Raw genomic sequence first — 6,598 nt, 5'->3', positions numbered from 1 at the left:
GATTTGATTGGTTCCATTCGATGAGTTCAGGGTGGATAATGGGCATTACTTCATCGATTAGGTTAAGTTCATTAGAGGTATCAGTGAGGGTTAAGACAGTGTGGTGAAGGTCGTTGATGGTACTCTCCCTGTCAGAATCAGGCGTAGGATGAGATGTAGGGCCTGTGGAAGATGTTTCCAGCTCAGGTACCCAAGTGGTCTTTATCTGTGCTTCTCCGTAAATAGGGATGTCTTTGCGGGGCGGAGGTGGTGATGTGTCTTCCTCATCTGAAGTGTTAAGTTGTTCTGAATCAAATTCCCATTCATGTGAGTCAGTCTCTGAATCACTTTCCAGCATCCGATTGCTATACCATGCTGGGATGTCTTTTGAGTTAAACACTGCAGCTGTGATTGGTTTATGTATCTTTGTAGTGATCGGTGCTACAGGAACTGTGATGGGGTTTAAAGGATTTGTCATTGGAAGTATCGACAGTGTTGATTTAGTGACTTCTGTTGGAATGGCTGGTGCCATAGATGTTGCTGCGGGTTCTGATATAGTTGCTGCTGCTATTAGTGTTATTGATGGGATTACTGGTTCGTTTGGTGGGATGATTGGTATTGTAGATGGTTGTGGTGGGTTTGTGAGCCTCGATGGGGTAGTGGGGATAGTGTTTGATGGTGCTTTGATTATGAAAGGTGTCCTCTTTGCAGTAGGCGGGCAAAATGGTTTGCTGGGTTTTCCTTTGAATCTGAGTTTAGGAAGGATCTCTTTTTCAAAGCCAAGGCCTGTATTACCTTTGGGCTTGAATTCTGGTGGCAGAGGTTCATGTCGTCCTTGTTTGCAGTATCCCAAAGCACTCTGACCATCATATCCCATTCTTTGCATAATGAGGAGGCCTTTGCCATATTGTTCCGTAGGAAGTGTAACTTGCGGTTTGTCAGTGGTGATGGGATCTTTATAGATCCATTCAGCCAGGTCCTCATCTTGTGTTTCTTCCTCTTGACTCTTTCCAAGGATGAAAGGCGTCAAGGCACATGCTGGCGTGATTAGTGGTTGCTGGAGTAACTGTTGTGGTTTACCATGTGTTCTAGGAGAAGTGGGCATTTGTCCCACACAAAAGAGCTGACTCAAGTTGTATTCTCCAGGACCTTCCTCTGCTACTTTCATCTTTAGCTTTTCTTGCTTAGGTATAGGGGTTTTAGAACTGGCAAGAGAGGCGGGACTTACATATGATGTGGAGGAAATGGCTTCCCTATTATTAGGAACAGTAATTTCTGGTTGATGGCTGATATTATGGCAAAATGCAAAGGGATTTGCATCGCCCAGGATTGTGATCTCTACACCATTATGTGGGAACTTGATACATTGATGGTAGGTAGATGGAACAGCTTGCATGGCATGTATCCAAGGTCTCCCTAATAATAGATTATATGGCAAAGGAAGGTCCAGAACCTGACAGATGATGTGCTTTACCACAAGGCCCACTCGGATTGGTAGTACCACAGCTCCTTGGGATGAACGCTCTGCATCATCATAGGCCTTGATGGTGATCTTCTTGCGAGGATCCACTGATTCTATTGCATATCCCAATGTTGTGACCAACTGTAGTGTGCAAATGTTTAGGCCTGCTCCATTATCGATCAAGACTCGCTTGATCCTGTGTTGGTTGACAAAGCCTTCAATGTGGAGTGAGGCATTATGAGGTTGCTGGAAGGAAGAGTTGTCACTTTCGGAAAAAGTGAGACAAGGTGATGACTTTAGATTTCCAACCATGGCTTGAAATTGGTCCGTATTCAAGTTTGCAGGGACTGACGCCTCTTGGAGTGCTTGATCCAAGATAGTTTTATGAGATGGTGATAGACGCAATAGCTCTAAAATGGATATAAGCGCAGGCGTTTTATCTAAGTGTTCCATAAGATTGTACTGCTTTGGGACGGAGGTGGTGCCCTGTGGAGCTGCCTTTATGGTAACCTTGCCACGACGTGTAACAACATTGCAATTTGAGGTGGGATTTTTGAAGGTTATGGTTGCAATTTGTTCACTGGCATCATACAGATGATTTATAGTGTAATTATACGCAGCTTGCGTATAATCAGTGGTATCAGTGCCTCGCCTAGAAGTGGAAGGACCCCTTTGATCTTGCGATGGAAGTGGATTCTTGAACATCTGATGATCATTATTGGTTGTTTTTGGGTCATGCCCTTCAATTTCAATTTCTCCTCGGTCAATAAGATCCTAAATGAGATCTTTCAATCGGTGACAATTACTTGTCTTGTGTCCTCTTCCTTGATGGAACTCACAATGTTCAGTATCTCTCCACCATGCCGGTTTGACCTGAGGCTCATAGTTTGATAGCTTAGGTAGAGTGACCAAATTTTGAGAGAGGAGTTGTCGCAACACTGTTTCAATGGGTTCCCGTAAGGGAGTGTATGTGCGTTTTTGTTTTTGGGACGAGGTCTTGGTTCATCATGAGATGTGATGCGACCTTGATTAGGAGGAACATTTGTGTTGTTTTGTGGTGGAGGATTTTGTCCTACAAATGGAACCATAGGTTGTGCATTTTGGATAGTCCGAGCATCCACAACTCCATCGTTGACGATATTCTTGTTTTTGTTCCAGAAGTTCGGTTTATCACTATTGAAGCGCGGGCGAGGACCATCTTTTGGTTCATTAAATATTTTGATGAGTCCTTTCTTGATGAGTGCCCTTTCACATTTTATACCTTTGGTGATCATATCGTTAAAAGAATCTGTGTCTTTGACATCCAGGTGAAATTCCATTTCTTCATTTAAGTTGGAAATGAAAATTTCCACTAGTTCTCGTTTAGGTAACTGAAGAGAACGTCTGCTAGACATTTGGCGCCATCGTTGCAGGAATACTGAGAATAATTCACTTGGTTTTTGTTTGGTGTTGCATAGATCAGCCATGGTGATGTCGTGTTCAATGTTATAAGAGTAATGAGATAGGAACTTCTGGATGAGTTCCTCAAATGTTCTAATGCCACCTGGTAGTCGGGAAAACCATGATGTGGTTGTTCCTCCCAAGCTTTGGGGAAAAAGGTGCATTAAGTATGTGTCTTCATATGCGACTTCGAGACAAGCGGAATGAAATTCTCAGACATGATCGCGGGGATCTCCCTTTCCTCTATATTTTTCGAATTTTGGTGTTTCGAACCCGCGTGGAAAGGGTGGCATATAAAGATTCCTATCAAACGGATAGGGACAGATGTCGTTAAGTGAGAATTGATTGGTTTTAACACCACTATGAAGTTGTTGGGCGAGATTCTCGACTTGTTGCCGCAACATCTCCATTTCATTTGGAGGAGGAGGTGGTGGATTACCTCGAGGGATGTTATATCTGATGTGATTTCTACTTCTTTCCTCCTCATGGCAACTTTGTCTTTCTGATGCTTGTCTTAATTGGGCAAGATCAAAGTCAGAGGGGAGTTTGGCTCCTTCTTGAGCGAGTTTTAAAAAGTGAGCATCTGCGTTGCTCCTGAGTATTTCATCAAACAATCTGTTAAAATGAGGGTTATGCTGAACCCTTTCGATTGTTGAAGGAGTGGGAGTACTTGGGTTTTCATCATTTATATTTCCTCCAAGTGCTTCTTGAAATTCATTGAGATTTTCATCTTCTTCTTCCTCAATTTCTATTTCTTGTTGCCTTGATCGTGATCAGGTTTGAGCCATTTTGTTTGCAAGTTTGTTTTGAAGTTGATCAAAGATGATGATGAGTTGTTGATGAAATGAAAGATTGATGATTGGTGATTTGTGTTGTATGTGTATCTCTAGCACTTTAAGGTAGATGTAACCAAAATTCTTTCTTTGAATTGCTTGTTTGTTTTGATAAGATTTGATGTGATAAGGTGTAGAGAAATCTGAGATGTGTTACAGATTTAACTACCTAGTAATGAGAGGATTCACTCATGAACTAGTTTTAACCTGTGTAGATGTGTCTCTTAGGATGAGCTTATCCTAGATGTAGAAACAATCTAAAAAGTGATGTGATGCGTTTGATTCAAGCAATATCTAAAAAGAGAACTTGGAGCAAGAACCTCTTAATGTTTTGAGAGTTGGAATGGATTGATGATGAAGTGATGATGTATGAATAAGATGCTGGATGTTTTGTTTTTCAACTTTCAATAAAAACTTTGTGTCACAAATGGGACAAACTCTTCTTCTTCCCTTTCAGGCGTTGGTGGCACTTCTCGAGCTGTGTTGTAGGTGATACAGATGTTTGGGAAGAAATTGGGATTAATCTTTCCTCCTTGATTTTTGTGATAACTCAGAGCTCTATATTGCATAAAAGCTCTACGGTTCAATGATTCTGAATCAAACTCGTTTGTTTTACCTTGAAGGTATAGACGCATGCGATGTAGAAAGACTCTATGGGAGACAAAGATTTGTCGATTGATATAGAAGAATTTCCTCCTTTTGATTAAAGCCTTTGAGCTCAATGGTCTTCTTTTCAAGTTGATATTCTGATGATGCTTCTTCTTTCGCAAGATGTGAAGAATGGTCATAAAATTTGACTCTTTGTTGTTTGTACCTTGTTTTGAGTTTTTTTTTTTTTGGTTGTTTTGGAGAAATGTTGGATGAGTACTTTGTTTTTGAAGTGATTTTCTGATTTTTCTTTGACAAGAAAACAAAGCAAGCACACAAACACAAGAATGTTGCCTAAAAAGGCACAAATGAGTATGGGTCTAGATTAACCCAATCCTTGGACTTGTTTTTTGACCCTTCCTTTATATGTATTTTAAGGTGTATTTCCAAAGCCTGAAGTCGGCTCAATTTGCACTAGGTCTGTAAAACGAACACACTTCAAACACTTTTTATCCCTAAGGTCAAATGGCCAGTTGTGATAAATTTAGCCCACATCTTGATATTTCTTCAACTTTGCTACTACATACCTTATGAATCCCGTCGTGGCAGGTAAGGATGTGATATACTAAGTCTTGCACGAGCATAACAAATAAATGATCCCTATGATGGGGGAGTCACCACTTTTATCAAGCCACAAGTGACTTTTCAAAAAGCTATGTTTCTACTCAAGGAAATATGTATGGTGAGTATCTTGGGAGCAAAACCATCTATGCTCTTGCACTAAATTATATCTCAAATATCCTCAATCAATAGAACGGGTGGGATTCTACTTAAAGGTGTTTAGTCATGTTCGATCGCTTTGGACATAAGTTCATTCTGCAGTGACTCACTTAAGAGCCTTGTAACTGGTGGTGGGGCCCATTTGTCCTTTCGGCCAGTTACACTGTAGGAACAGCTATACCCAAGGCTACAGCTTTCGCTCTCACCTGATTTCTATAGCGGCTCGAAGGATTTACCGCTAGAGGTCATTCCCAAGAGTATCGATCCCTTGGCAGGCCTCTCTTAAAAAGATAAAGTTTGAGTGTTACTAACACTTTTCTCTTGCACCTAGGACCACGAGAGCCAAGGGAGAGGATAGTGTGTGTTAGAAGTAGGTCCACCCGACTGACCTTTGTGCACAAGCGTGCCAAATACGTAAAACACTTGTTCTTTTTAATCCAGCATTTGCAAAGATGATTTAACTATTTGGAGATGTTGCTCCAACAGTCATGGTGTTCGTTTTAACTTCAATGGCAAAATGTGTTGTAATCTAAAAATTTGGAAATCCTGGTCAACTTAATGAAAAACACGTTTTGCTTGAAGTAAAAATTTGTTTGCAAAAAGATCAAAACAAGTGGATTGTATATTTTATTTGCACCAAATTTTTGAAGTGTGGATTGTAAATTTTAGGTCCAAATTGATGCAAGGAAATCAAATTTGTGTTGTTGATTTTAAGCACCAAAAGAAAATGAGTCCTAACTTGCAATGAAAGCAAATTTGAAGTTGTTGTTCTTTTTACCTTGCAATAAAGAAAGATGAATTTTCTTTTAAGCACCAAAAACAAGTTTGAGGTTCATTTTATGCACTCCAAAATAAAATGTGAGGTTTATTTTAACTTGTACAAGAAGGGAGAATGGATTCTTTTTAACCAACTTTTGTTGAAAAAAAGTAAAAAAAGAAGAAACTTAAAGCCTCTAAACTAACTCCTTCCCCTGCACAAAACATATTAGAACTTGCACACAATCAGTGATCAAATGTTAGTGTGGACTTACACAAGCCTAAATTCTGATTTTGGTTACAAATTTTACAAATCCTGATCCTGAAATGCCCTGAAATTTGACTAAGTCTGAAATTTGGAGGATCTTCCAAAAACTAGATTTTGCATTACAACTCCTAGAGGTCTGAAACCCCTCTCAAACATCCTGAAAGTATATATAAAGAGAAGAGGAAATGTCAAATGTCACTTATACTTATATGTTATATTCCATATATATTTTGCCTCTCACAAACCTAAGAAAAATAATTTTATCAATTACAAGGCCTTTTTTTACAACGTTCTGTTACAATAGCGCTAGTCTATGTGAAAACAGAAGCGCTACTTTAACACAAACGCGCTAGAATATTACAAAAGCGCTAAAAGAAAAGATTTTTACAACAATACAAAAGCGCTAATATAAATACAAAAGCGCTAATTAATGAACAAAAGCGCCAAAATACTGACAAAAGCGCTAATTTTTTGACAATAGCGCTATTGTAA

This window comes from Cryptomeria japonica, chromosome 4 (assembly GCF_030272615.1).
Source record: "Cryptomeria japonica chromosome 4, Sugi_1.0, whole genome shotgun sequence".
In the NCBI taxonomy this organism is placed as follows: Eukaryota; Viridiplantae; Streptophyta; class Pinopsida; order Cupressales; family Cupressaceae; genus Cryptomeria; species Cryptomeria japonica.
Note: the sequence above shows the minus strand (reverse complement) of the source record.